The sequence below is a fragment of the Myotis yumanensis genome, unplaced genomic scaffold, assembly GCF_028538775.1.
Source record: "Myotis yumanensis isolate MYYU_CA2020_CCGP unplaced genomic scaffold, mMyoYum1.0.hap1 SCAF_12, whole genome shotgun sequence".
NCBI classification, from domain to species: Eukaryota; Metazoa; Chordata; class Mammalia; order Chiroptera; family Vespertilionidae; genus Myotis; species Myotis yumanensis.
The window spans coordinates 51,934,448-51,955,818 of NW_027223763.1; the positions used below are offsets into that span (position 1 = coordinate 51,934,448).

The 21,371-nt window shown below is 41.4% G+C and overlaps 1 protein-coding gene across 25 annotated transcripts in view; it reads right to left on the minus strand.

Annotated features, from left to right (window-relative positions):
* Positions 1–21,371, minus strand: part of PTPRD (protein tyrosine phosphatase receptor type D) — a 2,083,672-nt gene that overhangs the window by 1,152,664 nt on the left and 909,637 nt on the right. For 24 of the 25 annotated variants that reach the window (XM_070431651.1, XM_070431673.1, XM_070431672.1 and 21 more), the window contains one exon: positions 15,353–15,401. The gene's annotated coding sequence lies outside the window, so the exon portion shown is untranslated. Of the gene's footprint in view, positions 1–15,101; positions 15,147–15,352; positions 15,402–21,371 lie in introns of all 25 variants that reach the window. The other variant, XM_070431650.1, reaches the window with a different exon arrangement.

The window sequence follows — 21,371 nt, forward strand, 5'->3', positions numbered from 1 at the left end:
TGTGTGCATGCACACATTGGGTTATTAGGGAAATCGGGGCTGTATTTTCTTTTCTTTTAGATCTTAGTTCGTAACATATAAGTAGTACTTGGCTTGTTTTTTTTAAGGACAACCCTTCAGTGCATAGGACAACACCCAACCAACTGAGCCACACTGGCCAAGTTGCTGTTGTTGATCCTCACCTGAGAATATTTTTCTATTGATTTTGAGAGAGAGAGAGAGAAAGAGAGCGAGAGAGAGAGGTGAGAGAGGTGCATCAATTGGTTGCCTTCACACACCCTGACTAGGGGCGGCGGATCAAACCTGCAACACAGGTACATGCCTTTGACTGGAGTCAAACCCCAGACCCTTCAGTCTGCAGGCCGACACTCTTTCCACTGAGCCAAACTGACTAGGGCTGGCACCTGGCTTTTAGAAATTGACACACACACAAAAAAAGTTAGCGTCTCCTGAGATGTTGCTTAAATGATTTATTTCTTCCTTGTCTCACACATCCTCTCAATTTTGCTTGGTATGGTGGAAATTGCATAAGCTTTGGGGTCTAACATATTGGTAATACATGGAAAAGTCATTGATAGCTTTACGTTTCTGATTTCTATAATATAAAATGCATCCCATAGAAATTAAATAAAATAGTGATTAGTTTTAACTAAGTACTTTAATACTAGAGTTCCCCTTCTCCCCTTAATATTATCTCTTCTTCACTTTTTAAAAAATAATTTTTAAATTTATTTTTAGAGAGAGAGAAACATCAATGTGACAGTGAAACATCCATTGACTGCCTCCCACCCGCTCCCACCAGGGATGGAGCCTGCAACCGGGGGATATGCCCTGACCAGGAATCAAACCAGCAACCTTTTGGTCCACAGGATGATGCCCAACCAACTGAGCCACACTAGCCGGGGCTTCACTTTTTATTATTTTTACTCATTTTCTCCTAACTTTGCTTTTCATATAAAAATATACTCTCTTCTTGCTTCCTCTAAAAAGAGATTCCCAAAAGGTGATCTAAAAACAACCTGCATCAGAATCACCTTGGAATGCTTCTTACAATGTCACTTCCCAGGCTTTGCTTCGGGTGTACTGAAACAGAAATCCTGGATGGCAGAGCACTTGAAAATCTGTGCTTTAACAAGCTTGCTCTGAGAAATGTCGAACACACTACATTTGCATAGGATTGCTCTAAGTCTAAACCATTACAGATATACAATGGTTTTTAACAATTCTGCATTCTTATGTTCTAGCACTTCTTTGCTAAGAAAATCTTAATGATAGCTGACAGGCTGCCTCTTAGATTTGACAGCAGAAAAATCTAAAAATGGAAAGTGGAATTAATTTCACTTAGCAACCCAGCCTGGACTGAGATGATGGTGGCAGTACATTATCGATGAAAATACTCACTAGAAACCTATGGTTGACCCTACCTTTTGTGATTTTTGACCTACATTCTGAATTTTTTTGTATTCCTTGTCACTAAATACTAATAAAGACATTGCTTTTTCATTTTTTTTTAAATCCTAATTTTAGGAGAAGAAATATCTTAATATGCCACAGAAATTATAAAGAAATCCATGGTTAAGTCTATTTTGACACTGTTCTCTGCAAACTTGAGTATTTAAATGATAAAGCAACAATATAGTAAAATAAATTTTTATGTTTGTGTGAATTTGTAAAATATCTTCCTGAATATTTCTAATTTACATTTTTATAGATGAAAGATAAAACTACTTAGTATAGTATTAATATAGCATACATTTGTGTAAAAGTGACATATTTCAAACCACAAGTTGAATGAAGTAGATTAAAACATATACAAATAATGTGTCCAGTTCCATAAAAGGAACTTTTCAAGATTACAGAATAAATAGAGGCCCGATGCACAAAAATTCGTGTAAGAGTAGGCTTTCCTTTCCCTGGCTGCCGGCACCGGCTTCCCTCCAGCACCCAGGACCTGGGCAGCTTCCCTCCTCTGGCCGCTGGCAGGCACTCAAGGCCTGGGCTTCGCTCTAGCTCTGGCTTTGTCCGGAAGGACGTCCAGAATGACTTCCAGAAGGATGTCCGGTCTAATTAGCAAATTACCCTTTTATTATTATAGATACTGTCTGGGTCTCCAATTATGTAATTATTTTCTCTAGGAAGTGGACATTTTATAAAAAAATATATATTTATTGATTTCAGAGATGAAGGGAGAGGGAGAGACAGATAGAAACATCAATGATGAGAGAGAATCATTGATTGGCTGACTCCTGCACATCCGACACTGGGGCTCAAGCCCGCAACCCGGATATGTGCCCTGACTGGGAATCGAACCATGACCACCAGGTTCTCAGGTTGATGCTCGATCACTGAACCACGCTGGCCAGGGTAGGAAGTACACATTTTTAAAATTGATTCTAGAGAGTGTGTGGGGGGCGGGGGGGAGAAAGAGAGAAGAGAGAGAGAGAGAGAGAGAGAGAGAGAGAGAGAGAGAGAGAGAGAGAGAGAGAATTATTGATGTGAGAGAGAAACGATTGGTTGCCTCCTGTTTGTGCCCCTCTACTGGCTATTGACCCTGTACCTTTAGGTATAAGGATGACACTGCAAGCAACTAAGCCACACTAGCTAGGGCATACACAAAATTTTGATTAAATGAATGTAAAACACTTTGCTAAACAGTATTTTAAACTCATTTTTTTAGATAAATTTACTGAGAGTGACTGGAAGAAATTATATTACCTTTAATTTTCCAGTTTTCAATTCTCAGAAAATGTAAGTTAATCTGGATTTTTTTTTAATAAGCAGAGTAACACAGTCTTTAAGAACTGAGCAACTGAATTATTATTTTTTCTTCACAATGTAGTTTTAGCATAGAATATTATATTAACTAAACCATTCCTGAATTAAAGAGAAAGGTCATATGCAGCCCATAAAAGAAGCCTGAACTCAATATTCTGGTGGTGTGTCTACCAAAATGTACTAGTTGTTATTGGAGATGTGTTTTTTTATTTGAAATGGTGTCTGTCAGCATCAAATAGCTATACCTATATCATTCTAACTGGACAGGCAATTATTGCCTTCCCTTTACACTACATTCCTATTTTCTTCTCAGATGAGTTTCTTCCATATATGATTTCTCTAAATGGACTCTTTCATGTCTACTTCCTTTTAATATAAGTGATCTTTTATATATAGCTAAAAGCGCTTTCTGGTTTCTTTTTTTGGTATAATTATACTGTTTCAAGACCAAATTTAAAGACCATGTTACCTGTCAGATAACATAAAAATAGGGATACCCAAGGGTCTTAAAATGAATTTGAATGTTTTTTCATTGCTTCTATTACTTCCTCTACTTGATATAAAATACATAGATGGCATTTTTTAAAACAATTCATTTGGCTTTATGGACAGTATTAAGGGAGTATATACATCTATATTATAATTATTATTACTATTAATATGATACTACCAAAGAGACAGAATGATCATGTAAACCACTTTTATTACACAATTACAAAGGTAAACGCATAGTCACATATACTGACACAGTCAATATATCAGTTTGTCAAAATACTCATTTAAGAAAAAAATGTCAACATGGTAAATAAATTGCAAAGATTTTAATTACGATTTCCTCACCAAATCCAATGGTCTTTTCTTGCTGTTGTTATTATTGTTGTCGTTATCATGTAGGATGCACCAAAAAATCATTTAGTAACTATTTTAACCCTCCTTTTCAGAGATGAGGGAGAGAGTAAAATTCCCTTGCCCCAGTTATCCAAGGAGCAAATGGCTGAGCTGGAATTTGAACACATGCCCCCCTGGCTTGAGAAACTATTCTTTCCCCCTTTACTTCTCTGATTTTGTGCTCCTGCTTCTCCTTTGATTTTTAAGTTCTATTGGTTTTCTTTTTTCTATTATGAAAGTTACTATTGACATGAATTCCAAAGGCACACCCACAATCTTATACAGAGGCATCAGTTTCATATGTCTAAGAGTATCCTGTTGGCTCTTATAACAATTATCAGAGCAGAAACATTCTCATCCTCTCCTGGGCACATACATGGTTGCCATGATGTATATGACTAATTATTTCACAGACTTAAAGGACATACAAAATAATATACTAGTATGTTTACATAAATAGAATTATTCTGTATGCACTAGGCTTTCTAGTTACCGAGGTCCTGAAAGTTCTGATTCATCTCGCTAACTTTTACAAGTTTATTCTACTCTTTCAAAACTCTCCCTAAAATGAGAATAGTGGTTTTCCAAGTTTTTCCTTGGCCAATAAATCATGCTAATGTCTTAGAATTACAGATGATATTGCAAAACTTTTGGGAACGCTTTGTAACAAATGCATCGAACTCTGTACATTTCATATTCCATAAAGAAAAACCCCAAGTCAAAGGGAATGTGCAATCAGAGCCATTTTTCTATTTGTTTCCCTTTGTTATCTTTCCAACTACACTTTTTTTCTGGGAGTCTAAGTAGCTATCGCCACCAGCGCTGTATAATGCCTGTCGAGGCATATAAATGCCTTGGCCTTTTACTTGTGAACGTGGGCAATTCTTCTATCTAAAACATAAAGTTTTCCTTAAATAACTAAGAAACATTTAGAGGAGGGGGGTTGGGGATGTCCACGGGCAATGCATATATGCATATAAATTCAATAGTGCAGTGAAGGCCTGGGATGGGTAGGGGGGTCAGGTGGAGGGGAGCAAAGGGGAGGGGATATGTGGGATATCTGTGATACTGTCAACAATAAAAATAAATTAAAAAATACATTTAGAGGAAAGAGCAAGAGAAAAGAACCCTACCCAAGAGTAATTAGGATTATAGAATTCTGAATCCTGAGCTAGCAACTACCACAGATTAGCTAGGCTGTCCCACATCACTATAGGAATTTCCTCCTATTATCCGTGAAAGGGGAAAAACTCAACTCATAGCCAGCTCTCTGGAGTATATTGATGGTGTTTTTTTCCATGGACAGGTGAAATAAATCTTTGTTCTTTCTGGAGAATCTTGCATTTTGGCAAAATTCTCAGACACATCAACATTTACTCAGAAGTTATTTTTTTTTCTTTTCCTGTCTTTTTTAAATGTAAATAGATTTAGCATCTCAAAATTTTGACCTCAAAATATGTTAGCAATCATATTGTCCACTACCACCATTACAAATGATGAAATGGAGGCCAAGAGGCTATGCTCCCAGAAAATCTTATTAGATGGAAACATTCCCCTTATCTGCCTTCACCACCAAGCAAACCTCATATTCTTCCTGAAACCTAGCTCAAATTTTACACCCACAAAGGAGGACAACTTCACAGACTCCTGTAGGCATTTATTATTCTCTTAGCCTCCCCTGTGGCATTTTCGACATAGCCTTCTAATAGGATTTATCATCTTTGTTACACATCTCCCTGGTTGTGAAGCCTTGAGCAAGTTTCATAGCTTAATCTGTTTTTGCTAGAAGCAACAGTCCCTCTGTCGCAGGGATATCATAGGAATTAAAAGATAACCATCAGATAATCATCACAAAGTGTTTATTTAGCACATTGCCTGGCACAATCTGCATGCTCACTAAAACTTACTGCTTTGGGGCTGACTTACATATCCACATATCCTTCCCTTTCACTAATCAGGGAGATTAAAAATGAGCTCTTATTCAGTCTGTAATCCAGTGATTGGCACTGTGTTGTGCTCATAGCTTACTTTCAATAAGTTACTGTTGAATATTCTCATATGCTTGGTCCCTGGTGAAATCCTTTCTCCATGTGCCAGAATAGGCACCATGCTTTTTAATGTTTTATGTATGTATTCTTAACTAAAATTTTTTCCAAAAGTTTAAAATATGACAATGAATAAGCCAATGCTTTTGTTATGTGTTTCCTTAGCAAAACCTAGCGACTAGCCTCCTTGCAGGTTTTTTTTGTTTATTTTGTTTTACTTGAGAAATTTCATACTAGGTTTAATAAGTGTGTCCTTCTTTGGTTTCTCAAGAAGAAAATGAAGTCCCTTCCAAATATATTGGATTTCATCCTTAATTTATATTCAACCTTTTCCTTGTGCTGCGGTTTGACCTGAAAATTTTGTAGTTATATCTCTATTTCATGCGTGGGCAAATGCTCTAGCTATAGTATTCAAAACAATTTTGCATAGTAGGCCTTTTATAAAACACTAGAGGCCCAGTGCACAAATTTGTGCACATTGAAAGGAAATTAATTAGAAGAAATATTTTAATATCACTATTCATCCTTTCCATATAATAGAAGTGTCAACCAAATTCATGATCGACAATGACAGATGGAAACACATGCATGCAATTGGTGTCAGCGAGAGCTTTAAATGTATCATGCAGGCATAAGTCAACTTAGCCTTTTATAGATATAGAATAAATTTGCTTATTAGACCTGCTTTCTGATTTAGCTAAACTTTTTCCAGCCCAGTGAAACACCCTAACTTCTCTTTCAGGTAATTGTCAGCAACACAATTACCTGAAAGAGTAAATAGCAACACAAAGCAGATTATTATTGTAGATCACTCAGGGAGAACAAAGTGTAAAATATTTAACTGCAACAGTGTTTGACTATATTCTGCGCACTGAGAAAACCTGAAATAATTTTTAAGGTCCGCCATTTCTTATTTTTGGTCAGGTCAAATTTCTAAGCTTTCTAAATCCCAGACTAATGAAAAGAAAATAGGATTCCACCAAGTCTCCTATCTACCTACTCCAGGACTTCAGTGAGAATCAATCAAATGAGATGAAGCACAGGAAAATGCTTCACAGATATTTGGTTACAGTGTGAAATGTTTCCACCTGGCTATAAAGTGAATCATGTTCCTGGGCTAAAGAAACTGCAAGGAGGTAAGTCAATAGGGAGAGGAAGCTGGGCATTGCTACGTGACATCATTACCCAGACGGTTGGACACTTAGCTTGTTAGCCTTCATATATATATCTACACTAATAAAAGAGAAACATGGTAATTAGTGTACGACCGCTACCCTTTTCATTGGCTAATCAGTGAGTATATGCAAATTAACTGTCAGCCAAGATGGCGGCCGGCAGCCAGGCACTGAAGCGAGCATGAGGCTTGCTTGCTGCGGACTCAAAAGTTCCCTGCCTCACTTGCCGGCCTCTCAGCTGCAAGTCTAAGCAACTATGTACTATGTTGCAAATAAAAAGCTAAACAAAACCCCAGGAATCAGCTGGACTGAAAGCCAGGCAGACCAAAACATTGTATCGATGTTTTCAGCAGCGAGGCCTCAGAGCTAAAGCTGGCCCAGAATTTAAAAAAAATAGAAAAGAAAACAAGGAGCGGTTGGAAGCTTTAGTCATTCGCCAGCCGGAAAACAGCCCTCAGCCCCTCACCCAGACTGGCCAGGCACCCCAGTGGGGACCCCCACCCTGATCCAGGACACCCTTCAGGGCAAACCAGCCAGCCCCTACTCATGCACCAGGCCTCTATTCTATATAGTAAAAGGGTAATATGCCTCCCAGCACCAGGATCAGCAGAGCAGCGAGGCTCCTGGCACGAGGATCAGCGTGACAGGGGGCAGCGCCCAAACCCCCTGATTGCCCTGCGGCACTGTGTGTGACAGGGGGCGGGGCCACAACCTCCCCATGCACCCTGCTCTGTTCATGACAGGGGAAGGCACCCCAACCCCCTGATCAGCCCTGCTCTGTGCCTGATAGGGGGGAGCTCCCCAATCCCCTGATCGGCCCTGCTCTGTGTGTGACAAGGTGCGGTGCCCCAACCCCCCCCCCCCCCCCACGGGCCCTGCTCTGTGTGTGACAAGGTAGAGCCATAACCTCTCCATTGGCCCTGCCCCGAGTGTGACAGTGGTGGCACCCCAACCCCCTGATCGGCCCTGCTCTGTGGGTGATAGAGGGTGGCGCCCCAACCCCCCTCCACGGGCCTTGCTCTGTGTGTGACAGGGTAGAGCCATAACCTCCCCATTGGCCCTGCCTTGAATGTGACAGGGTGCAGCGCCCCAACCCCCTGATCCGCCCTGCTGTGTGTGTGACAGGGGGCGGTGCCCCAACTCCCCTATCGGCCCTACTCTGTGAGTGACAGGGGGGAGCTCCTCAACCCCCTGATCGGCCCTGCTCTATGCGTGACAGGGGGGAGCTCCCCAACCCCCTGATTGACCCTGCTCTGTGTGTGACAGAGTATGGAGCCCCAAGCCCCCTGATGGGCCCTGCTCTGTGAATGACAGGGGGCAGCGCCCCAACCCCCTGATCGGCCCTGCTCTGTGAGTGACAGGGGGCAGCGCCCCAACCCCCTGATCGGTCCTGCTCTGTGTGTGACAGGGTGCAGCGCCCCAACCCCCCAATCGGCCCTACCCTGAGCGTGAGTGAGGGTGGCATCGCAACCTACCGATCCGCCCCGCTCTGTGCATGACGAGGCGGCGCCCCACTCCCCAATCGGCCCTGCTCTGAGCCTGACCAGGGGCTGCACTTAGGGATTGGGCGTGCCCTCTGCCACCTGGGAGCAGGCCTAAGCCAGCAGGTCATTATCTCCCGAGGGGTCCCAGACTGTGAGAGGGCACAAGCCTGGCTGGGGGACCCCCCTCCCCCCGCCCCCCGAGTGCACAAATTTTTGTGCACCGGGCCTCTAATATATATATATATATATATATATATATATATATATATATATATATATATATAAATAAAATGTGGCACACTTGAAATCTACATCAGAAGAACAATTGACTTCCCACTTAATAATACTTTTACAAAAATTATAAAAATTCATGAATTAAATTTTATGAACAATTTGAAGTTAATAATATTACTTTAATGATCAGGTTAAAAGATAAAAGTGTATTTCAGTATAGTAAAATATATGTGTATGTGAAAATGAATTACAGACTTTGAAACTACATCTATGAAATGAAAAAAATAAAATGTTCACAATGATAAACTTGTTTACTCTGCTATTATAAACAGACTAACTAAAATATTGATGACACAGTAATGCCATCTCTATAATAAATTTATATCCTAATGGAGCTATACATCCTATGAATATGGAAAAACAATCCTGTATAATACAAGGGTAATATGCAAATTGACCCTAACAGCAGAACAACTGGGAATGACTGGTCATTATGACACACACTGACCACCAGGGGGCAGACACTCAATGCAGGAGCTGCCCCCCTGGTGGGCAGTGTGCTCTCACAGGGAGAGCTCTGCTCAGCCACAAGCCAGGCTGATGGCTGCCAGTACAGCGGTGGTAGCGGGAGCCTCTCCCGCCTCCTCAGCAGCACTAAGGATGTCCAACTGCACCTTAGGCCTGCTCCCCACTGGCAAGTGGACATCTCCGAGGGCTCCCGGGCTGCCAGAGACATGTCTGACTGCCAGCTTAGGCCCAATCCCCCAGGGAGCAGGCCTAAGCCAGCAGGTGGACATCCCCCAAGGGGTCCCAGACTGCGAGAGGGCACAGGTTGGGCTAAGGGACCCCCCCCCCCCAACCCAAATGCACAAATTTTTGTGCACTGGGCCTCTAGTTTTATTAATAAGAGACATGTTAGCACCTCTTGACGTTTGAGATAAACTTCAAAAAGATTTTTGTTTGAGTTTAGGTATTCGTTGATTATAAACATCATCACTTATAAGAGGGAAGCATATTTTAACATCTTTAACACCTGGTTTCAAAGACTTATTAAATTAAAAAAAGACCACTTAGTAACACTTTTAGGGAGAGTCTACATTAGCTAAATTAATTTTACAGATTTTACAGCTTGGACAAAAACTCATTTTACAAATATATATGTAGAAAACTAGGATTGCCTACAAATTGCAGATATTCAGAGTTTATGAACTGTCCACTGATTTACAGATATTAAACAGTATTTTTTAATACATTTTTATTGGTTTAAGAGAGGAAGGGAGAGGGAGAGAGAGAAACATCAATGATGAGAGTGAATCATTGACCGGCTGCCTCCTACACACCCGACACTGGGGATCTAGCCCACAACTCAGGCATGTGACCTAACCGGGGATCGAACTGTGACCTCCTGGATTATAGGTCGATGCTCAACCACTGAGCCATGCCAGCCAGGCTAAATAGTATTTTTAAGGTGGAGGCAAGGGTAGTGGACAGGTGGATCTCAATTATGCTGCTTCAAATATTTAGAGAATTTGTAATCTCTCTCTACCTCTGGCACAGACACACACACTCCATTGCCTCTTATAAATATAAATAACCAGTATAGTATAAATATCAAAAGAATGATAATTATTGAATCTGTTAAATATTGCTATATATTTTGGAGTAATAATAAATTTTCCTCAACTTCCTCAGGCTCTCTCCACCCTCCCTATCATTCAATTTGCTTTTGCAATGACACAGATTATTGTCCATTACAGAATACTTGGCAACAGTGCTGGGGAACTAGCAGAATTTCTATGTCATATTTTCATACCTTTATAATCCCTTGTGGCAATTTACTTATGGGCTAAAATACTCATGACCTTGCTGTAAGCCAATAATAGAAACTTATCAATTTTACTTAAAAGTATATTTAACTCGTTGAATCCAGCAAAATAAATGAAACTTATTTTACTCAAATTTATTTCAAGATAACAAGGTGCTCATCATGACATTATCTCTCGTTGTATCCCACCGGATTAGAATAAGATACAATTGTTGAAATGGATGCATAGTCTGGAGCGCTTTGCATTGAAGAGGATATATTTGCAGTTTTAGAATAATTAGACATTGAAATAAACTCACTAGATTTGTCATTACAATATGTAACGAGCGATGTTAAATAAACATACTTAAGCCTATTTATTTACATGAGATTGAAAATTCAATATATATATAAATGACAGATAACATTCTGAGATAATATAAGTTTTAATTTTCTGGCTATTACCATATCATAATTCTTCTTCTGCTGACACAAATTATGGTTATCATGGGTAAAGAGGAGCTCTTTGAATGAGAAGCTATCTGATTAAATGCCAAGTTTTTCCTGTATCTATTAATTATAGCTAAATGCCATATGCTGATCTCAAGATTATAGTTAAGGATATGCTGGACTTAAATTTAGACCTGACAGAAGCAAGGGTCCCATGATCACCTCTTCTTCCCTTAAAAGGTAATATTCAGATCTTTCTACTGTGCAATATTTTAGTTAGAAGTGAGGTGGTCTGAATTAAATACAAAAAATTCCTAAGATCAAATTTTCATGTAAGATGTGCCAGAATATAGGTCAGATTGTGTAATCACTTTGACCACCTAAAACAGACACAAAGTCTAATACAAAAACAGTTCTGATATAAATCCCAGGTTCTCCAAATACATGGAAATAAATTAATAACCACCCTCCATTAGTTTCAAGACTTTTAATTTATAAGCCTAAAATTTTTCCCATCTGATTTTTATTATAAAGTTTTTTAAAATGATAACTAATTATTAAAACAACATATTAATTAGTTTGTACTTCCATTGTTTAGTTTATGAGTTACTCTGAAATCAATGAAATGGCTTGGATTAAGTATGCAGAGATGTAAAAAATAGTCTAAATTTGACATGTGCATATTGAAACGATTAAGCTTTCCATTTGAAAATAATTATTTAATTCCATCATTCTTTATTACATCTTTCACATATTTCAACCATTATGGAGATAATTGAATATATTTAAATCAACATGATTACTTCAAGAGGAAAACCACATGCAATTCAAAAAGCATACATAATAAGACAATGCAATCCATGCCAACCATATCTACATTTGCATAATTGAATTAGAATTTTAAAGAAGAAATAATAATGATTTGTATACTATTGGGCACAAATCAGGTACATGATGTGCTGCTGTTTCTCACTAAAAATTTAAACACACACACACACATACATCAAAAGTCAAAATCTTAATGAAGTGCATACAATAATATCATGTAATTATTCCTAGAGGCTGTATTTATCATGATTGTTATGTTTATGTAATATATTAAATATAATACTTTGGAAGAAACTAAATAGATTTTTTCAAAAATATATTTTATTGATTTTTTACAGAGAGGAAGGGAGAGGGATAGAAAGTTGGAAACATCAATGAGAGAGAAACATCGATCAGCTGCCTCCTGCACACTCCCTACTGGGAATGTGCCCGCAACCAAGGTACATGCCCTTGACTGGAATCGAACCTGGGACCCTTCAGTCCGCAGGCCGACGCTCTATCCGCTGAGCCAAACCAGTTAGGGCGAAACTAAATAGATTTTAATAATTAATAAATAATTTTATTTGAATGCCTAAAGGTTAGCCTAATATTTTGAGTGTTTAAATAATTCCATAAAATATTTAGTATGAAAACTTTGGGTTCATCTAATATATAATGAAAATAAATTCTACTAACACGTTTAAGATTAAAGTCGCATATTCATTTTCTAATATGTATTTTCATTTGTTTTTAGAGAAAGAGGAAGGGAGAGGGAGAGAGAGATAGAAACATCAATGAGAGAGAAATATCAACATCTATGGGCTGCCCCCTGCATACCCCCTACTGGGGATCAAGCCTGCAACCCAGGCATGGGCCCTGACCTGGAATGGAACCAGCGACCTTTTGGTGCATAGGTCAACACTCAACCACTGAGCCACACCAGTCAAGCCAATATTAGTTTTTTATGCTGCTGAATACGTTTTTCAAAATATTGGCCACATAACTGACTTTGGTGTGTGACACTGGTAGTGGACAATGCATGAATACATAAATTATCTTCATAAAATACTATCAATTATTTGTAAACAGCAACATTAAATTATTAAATAAGTATAAGTATTAGTGGCTTCATATTTATATATCAATTTCACAATAAAATGATGAAATCCACATAAAGCAATTACTCTTCCAATTTAAATCTATCAGTTTACTATATTGAACACAGAAGAAAACAACATAGAACAATATCCTTAAAACCTGGTAATCAGTACATGTGAACGTTTAAACAATACAGCTTTTAAGGAAGCCATAAAAAATATCTTAGCAACCACAGAAAAAACAAAGATTTCTTTAAAAGGACAGACAAAAACCCGAATCATACAGTAACAAACCTAATAAAGCAGAATGAATTAAAATTAAGAATTTCTATTCATCAAAGACACCATCAGGAGAGAAATGAGAAAATCCACTGAATGATTTAAAACTATACAAAATAAATATCTGGGTATGTGCCAGTAAATGTTTGACAACTAGTTCTTCAGAAGAAAGAGTAAAGCCCTGGTTTTAGTCTTTGCCAATGTACGTAGTATAAATACGTCTACAATGGCAGATTTTCAAAGTACCAAGCAGCTCCTGACATTCTTAATGCTTTAACAGTTGGCTCGTGTGTGTGACTCAGTTTGAGCCAAATCCAACATATCGCTGAGCATATCAAAGAGAATTTAATACTATATATAATATATTTAAATATATATTAAACATGGGTAGGCAATGTAATAAAAAGAATATAGTGGAAAAATCAAAAGACATACACATAAAAAAAGATTACCCACATGACAAATAATCATAAATATGACAAATAAGCCTAAACAGTGTTTAATACATTAGCCTTCAAGATATTCAAATTAAAATATTCCAACACACACATCAGAGTGGCTAAAATATAATAATGAAACATTCCAAGTGTTAGTGAGTATATAGAGCAACTAAATTCTCACATCCAGCTGTCAAAAACTGATTTGAGCACTTTGGTAAACTGTCAGGATCTATTAAAGCAGAACACGTCCTATACATCCAAAAAAATACACACATGCATTCTCTGAAAGACATATTCCAGATGTCCATATGACCACTATTCATAAGAGCGAAAGTCTGGAAGCTACCCAAATGTTTATAAATAGGGGAAATGATCATAATTTGGGATATTCACACAGCTGAATAGCACACAACAATAAGAATAAGTGATTTTCCACTGCATATAATATTACAAATGTAATGTTGAGCACAAGAAGTAAAGCAGTACCTACTGTATGATTTCATTCATAGAATTAAAAAAAAAGCAAAGTAATCTATGCTTCTGCAAGTCAACGTCATGTTTATGCTCTGTGGGTACAGTTAACTAGAAAAGAAAAGCAAGGGATTGGGACTTCAAGGTACTTTAATATTTAATCTTTTTGCTTTTTAAGTTACGTGAGTGCAGGCTATGTGGGTATGTTCATTTTGTGATAATTCACTGAAACTGTACACTTAAGATATGAGCAATGTTTTCTACATAAATTATGTTTACATAAGAAGATTAAGAAGATTGAAGATAATAGTAAATTTTCTAAAAATTTTGTAACAGTTTAGAAATTGAAATAATTTGTCAATAACTTCACTTGTGAAATATAAGCTAAACTGGGGTATAAACTTATTGTTCTATGCATACTCAGATGGTGTATTTCATAAAAATTTCTTCCATGATCAGCTTAGTCCTCTTGGTAGGGCAGAGGAATTTCCCCTTGCTTCTATATGGTACTTGTTTTTAATAATCATTTGTTGAGTGTTTCTAAAAAAATTTGTGGCCAAAAGTACACTTTAGAGTTCCTAAAGGTGGTAGTTGCCTACAGACACCTAAACGACTTCAAGATGCATTTCAATAATGCTGCAGGACCAAGTCAACAGGAGTTTTAGTCAACTGTTTTGTGTTTCCGAGGATATAATTTTCCCCCAAATATAAAATGAATTTTAAAAATGCCCAAATTATATGTATTGTATGTCAATTAAAATCTAAATCTTTATCGTGTTTATTTTTAAGGAACAAATAAACTCTAGAAATTGTTCTTATAGCCCAAATTTACATTTTTACCAATGTTATTAAATGCATTTAACCACTGAAATGAACAAATATGTAATGTCCAAAATACCACTTTAGAAGTCACTAGTTGTTTCTTATTACTTCTATTTTCATAGCTACATACTTTACTTTCAACTCTCTCAAGCTCTAACATCAAGCTTTCATGGAACAACCAATTTTTGATAAATCTTGACAGATGATAAAGTAAGTTTTACATTCAATAACTCATTGCCTTGGCATCAAGTAGAACTCACTATAAAATTTTAATATATAAAATTGTCATTTATGTCTAAAGAACTATTTTCCAGTGATATAAATCTTTACCTTTCTGAATGATGCCTTCAAATTCATTTGGTATCCTAGCAAAGACTATAACAAATGACTATATTACTATTATATACTGAAGAAAAACATTATGATAGAAAATATCATATAACTTCTTCTGTATTTACGAAAATACATAGTAAAGTATCAGGTGGATCATACAAATTTCCTTTACTATTACTTTTACTGAACACTATCAAGCATATAAAGGAAAAAAACTCCAAAATTTAGTATATGAATTATCATCTTACCATAAGCTCACAGGTTAGGAATTCACACAAAAATTCGCCACCCTGAGACCTAGAAAAATACAACCGAACACATTCTCTATTAGTACTGGTATTGCATTTTAATTCAAACACCACAAATGTTAAATAATGATTCAATATTATGAAAAATTATAGTGCATGAGTTATTAGTATACGTGTAATTTAACACACAATTTTGACTATAATATTTATAAAATAGCAGTACAATTATTCCGCTCACATCAAACTACTGTGACTTATGATTAGTTACTCTAATTTGAGATCTTTAATGCAAGAATGACAAACAAGCAGATAATTTTTATTGTCTCCTTTGCTTCAAGATTACAGTGAATGAATAATAAAATGTATTTTGCATGTATTTTTTAGAGAAGCTTATCAGTTACATTATGACAAATACACACACCCCATATACATATGCAACACATACATAAACATATACAAATGTGGTTATCATATGATAACCCTATTTTTATCTTTGTCTAATCTGTTTTAATCATTGAGTAAGACATAAGTCTCTATGAATATAAATATTCTCTCATAATTTTAAAGACTGCATTGTACCACATAGTTCAGTATACATCTTAAATTGTTTAGGATATTGAGTTTGACCATAACATGACAGGATGTTGGTTTATATAATTGTGTGTAAATCACAATTTGGTTACCATCACACATGATCATATTTAACAGTTAATGTGATTTTTTAAATCATTTTGATGCAGTGGTAACTTACTAATCAAAATACATTTAGTAAGCCATTAAATTGGCTTGTTTCTATTCAGATACTGTCCTACATAAATAAAAGGAGCAAACTGAAGATTTAAATTCTACCCTTAATGAAGAAATCAGTAGTACTTATGAACCCTTTAGCAAACTCATAAATTACTGGTATGGAGGAAGGTGTTCCACTGTGTAATACACTGCAATATAAGTTAATAGAAAGAAAAACTAATAGATAACATTTTTATATCAGTGCTTTAATGAATGATATTGTTAGGGGTATATGTTTTTCTCAGATGTCTATGTATCAAATTGTTTCAACTGTTTTATACTATAAATGAAGAAACTATTATGTAACATAGTTTATCTGACAAAGGGATGATATTTAACTCTTAAGAGTGACTATCATACGAGAAAATGATTCTGACACTAAAAAAAACCCACTTGAGGAGTGAAATAAATTTTTTTTATGAAATGTTAGAGGAAAACAAAATATCACTCTTCCTGAGGTTTAAATGTTCATATCAATATTTATTGTCTTTCTGCAAATTGAAGCGTAGGCATAGAGTGAAATCCTACCTAATAAAAGAGTAATATGTAAATTAACCATCACTCTGTGACAAAGATGGTGGCACCCATAGTGGCCCGGTGGGGCTCTGGCAGCGTCGCCCCGGCAACACGGGCCCAGCGTCCATGTCCTGGCCACGTGGATGGAGGGGAAGAGAGAGGCTTTGGGCCAGAGGCATGGGCACCGGATGCCTTCCCCGCCAGAGCTGTGTGCTGTCTCTGCCGCCACCTCTGCTGCTAGAGCCGCTGCCGCTGCTGGAACAGCTGCCAGTACCATAGCATGTTTCTGAGCGTGCTATGCCTGCAGCCCGGGCACCCAGGCACCCAGCACCCACCCCACCCCGCTCCCACTCCCCCAAGCCAACCTCCAGAGCCTCACACCAGACTCCTGCAGCCAACCCGGGCAAAGGCACGCCCCTAGCTCTCTCCCCCTACCCCCTATCCCAACTCCCAGCATCCTCCTCGCACCCACAGTTCAGAGCAGGGGTCCTCAAACTTTTTAAACAGGGGGCCAGTTCACTGTCCCTCAGACCGTTGGAGGGCCAGACTATAGTTTAAAAAAAAACTATGAACGAATTCCTATGCACACTGGACATGTCTTATTTTGAAGTAAAAAAACAAATGTTTTCGGCGGGCTGCATGTGGCCCGCAGGCCGTAGTTTGAGGACCCCTGGTTCAGAGGCTCTGGGGAGTCCGCTGTAGATCTCCCAGCCAGTGCCTCCTGGGCACCACCGGTGCCCGTAAGTGTACCCCTTTCTGTACCCGCCAGTTCCGGCATCCCGTTTCCCCAAGCTCCCTATGGCATCTGGCTCTCACCCACATCCCTGCCGGCTCCCGAGACCCCCACTCTCTCCTGCACCCCACTCTCTCCTGCACTCAGTTACTTTCTGCACTTCTTTTGCCTCCTGCATTTAGCTCCCTCCTGCACCCCTGCTCCCCTGGCTCCCCATCTACCTCCAGTGCCCAGATTTCCAGCCAGGCGAGCCTGCGCTCCCTTTCACGGAGAGGGAACCTCGGTGTTCTCTAAGCACCCGAGAGCTTTAGACAGCCTGCCCACGAGGGTTGGCGGAGTTTGGCTGAGTGATTGTTCCTCAGGTCGGGCAGCCTAGAGGAGTGAGTGTAAAACCCTTCCCCCTTCTAGCAGGGACCCAGTCAGCTTGCGCCCTGCCAGCTCCGGGGATTGAAGGCAGGTGTTCGTGGTTAGAGGAAACTTTCCAGCTGAGCGCCTGGCTAAAACAAACTGCGCATCTGTCAGGAATGCTCTCTGGGCGCTGTCCCTGCCAGGAGCTTGCATTCCACTGCGGTAGATGCAGCAAGGAAGCAATGATTAGTGCATCTGACAGCGAACACAGAGGACCGGTAGGAAAAACACACACTCCCCCGTCCCAGCTGGCGAATCTGAGTATGATGCAACCCTGTGTGCCTGTACAACAAAGAGAGAGGCTTCAGGAAATGCAAACGTTTAAGCGTAGAATAAATGACACTGCCACCAAGAAAGAGCACACTTAATTACACTTTGGACTTTTCACAGTCAGTAAGGACACCTATATTTTGTACTTTATGATTCACATGATATGATCATTTGAGTTGGGCCAATACAAACAAAAAGGCACTGTTGCTTTTGGTTGAGGTAATGAACTAATATTTCAGATTTCTTGGTTGTTTTCTCCTTTGCCCAAGTTGCCAGATTCTCAAAACTCTAGGATTAGTTTTGGGAGGGATGAGAGAAGAAAATATGTAAATACTCAGGAGGATTAAAATCAGATAGCAGTTGAGATTATAGCCATGGTTTTTGAGTTGGCAAATGAATTGGTTTGAAATTCGTGAGCCTGGTATCTAGTCTTTTATAATGAATGCTCAGATTTTCTTGGTCAAAGTTACTGAGCTAATTGGTGGCAGAAAATTGACTGTACACTGAGTTTTTAATTCTCAATTCATTGTGCTTGACTCTAGTTACTGGCCATTACTTCACATCTCCTTGTTCTCAAGTTAGCAGAAATTGTTTACTAACATTAGCAGAGGTCTCCACTGCCCAGTCTTTTTACAAACCCCAATGCACATGAAGTAAGCTTGTGGACATCCCAGTTCATTCATCCTATATAATAAAGAGGTAATATGCAAATTGACCATCACGCCCTTGAACAAATGGCCACCCCCATGTGGTCACAAGATGGCTGGCAGGGAGGGCAGTTGTGGGGGACCAGGCCTGCAGGGGAGGGCTGTTGGGGGCGACCAGGCCAGCAGGGGAGGGCAGTTGGGGGTGACCAGGCGGGCAGGGGAGGGCAGTTGGGGGCCACCGGGCCGTCAGGGGAGGGCAGTTGGGGACGATCGGGCCAGCAGGGGAGCGGGTAGGGGGTGATCAGGCTGGCAGGCAGAAGCGGTTAAGGGCCATCAGACAGGCAGGCAGGTGTGTGGTTGGGAGCCAGCAGTCCCGGATTGTGAGAGGGATGTCTGACTGCCGCTTTAGGGATCGGGCCTAAACCAGCAGTCAGACATCCCCCGAGGAGTCCCAGATAGGAGAGGGTGCAGGCTGGGCTGAGAGACACCCCCCTCCACTGCACGAATTTCATGCACTGGGCCTCTAGTGTGTGTGTATATATATATAAATATATATAAATATATATATATAAACATATGTAAATATATAAATATATAAATATATATATATATATATATATACATATATATATATATATATATACTAGAGGCCCGGTGCACAAAAATTTGTGCACTCCGGGGGGGGGGTCCCCCAGCCCGGCCTGTGCCCTCTCCCAGTCTGGGACCCCTTGGGAGATAACGACCTGCTGGCTTAGGCCTGCTCCCGAGTGGCAGAGGGCAGGCCCAATCCCTAGGTGCAGTCCCTGGTCAGGCTCAGAGCAGGGCCGATTGGGGAGTTGGGGTGCCGCCCCGTCATGCACAGAGCAGGGCGGATCGGGAGGTTGCAATGCCACCCTCAGTCACGCTCAGGATAGACTAATTGGGGGGTTGGGGCACCACCCCCTGTTACACTCAAGGCAGGGTCAATGGGGAGGTTGTGGCACCACACCCTGTCACGCACAGAGCAGGGCCGATCAGGGGGTTGGGGCGCTGCCCCCTGTCACTAACAGAGCAGGGTCCATCAGGGGGGTTGGGGCGCTGCCCCCTGTCACTCACAGAGCAGGGCCCATCAGGGGGTTGAGGAGCTCCCTGCTGTCACTCACAGAGTAGGGCCGATAGGGGAGCGGGGACACCGCCCCCTGTCACACACAAAGTAGGGCGGATCAAGGGGTTGGGGCGCTGCACCCTGTCACACTCAGGGCAGGGCCAATGGGGAGGTTATGGCTCTACCCTGTCACACACAGAGCAAGGCCCGTGGAGGGGGATTGGGGCGCCACCCTCTATTACCCACAGAACAGGGCCGATCAGGGGGTTGGGGCGCCACCACTGTCACACTCAGGGCAGGGCCAATGGAGAGGTTATGGTTCTACCCTGTCACACACAGAGCAGGGCCCGTGGGGGCGGGGGGTTGGGGCGCCTCACCCTGTCACACAGAGCAGGGCCGATCAGGGGGTCGGTGCGCTGCACCTAGCCGCAGGGCAATCGGGGGATTGGGGAGCTCCCCCCTATCAGGCACAGAGCAGGGCTGATCAGGAGGTTTGGGTGCTGCCCCCTGTCACGCTGATCCCAGTGCCGGGAGCCTCGCTGCTCCGCTGATCCCGGTGCCGGGAGGCATATTACCCTTTTACTATATAGGATAGAGGCCCGGTACACAAAAATTTGTGCACTCGGCGGGGGAGGGGGGGTCCCCCAGCCCGGCCTGTGCCCTCTCGCAGTCTGGGACCCCTCGGGAGATAACGACCTGCTGGCTTAGGCCTGCTCCCGGGTGGCAGAGGGCAGGCCCAATCCCTAAGTGCAGCCCCTGGTCAGGCTCAGAGCAGGGCCGATTGGGGAGTTGGGGTGCTACCCCCGTCATGCACAGAGCAGGGCGGATCGGGAGGCTGCAATGCCACCCTCAGTCACACTCAGGGTAGGGCCAATTGGGGGGTTGGGGCACCGCCCCCTGTTACACTCAAGGCAGGGTCAATGGGGAGGTTGCGGCGCCACCCCCTGTCACGCACAGAGCAGGGCCAATCAGGGGGTTGGGGCGCTGCCCCCTGTCACTCACAGAGCAGGGCCGATCAGGGGGTTGGGGCGCTGCCCCCTGTCACCCACAGAGCAGGGTCCATCAGGGGGGTTGGGGCGCTGCCCTCTGTCACACAAAGAGCAGGGCCCATCAGGGGGTTGGGGCGCTGCCCCCTGTCACTCACAGAGCAGGGCCAATCAAGGGGTTGGGGCGCTGCCCCCTGTCACTCACAGAGCAGGGTCCATCAGGGGGTTGAGGAGCTCCCCCCTATCACTCACAGAGTAGGGCTGATAGGGGAGCTGGGGCACCGCCCCCTGTCACACACAGAGCAGGGTGGATCAAGGGTTGGAGCGCTGCACCCTGTCACACTCAGGGTAGAGCCAAAGGGGAGGTTATGGCTCTACCCTATCACACACAGAGCAATGCCCGTGGAGGAGGGTTGGGGCGCCACCCTCTATCACCCATAGAGCAGGGCCGATCAGGGGGTTGGGGCGCCACCACTGTCACACTCAGGGCAGGGCCAATGGAGAGGTTATGGTTCTACCCTGTCACACACAGAGCAGGGCCGATCAGGGGGTTGGTGCGCTGCACCCTGTCACACACAGAGCTGCA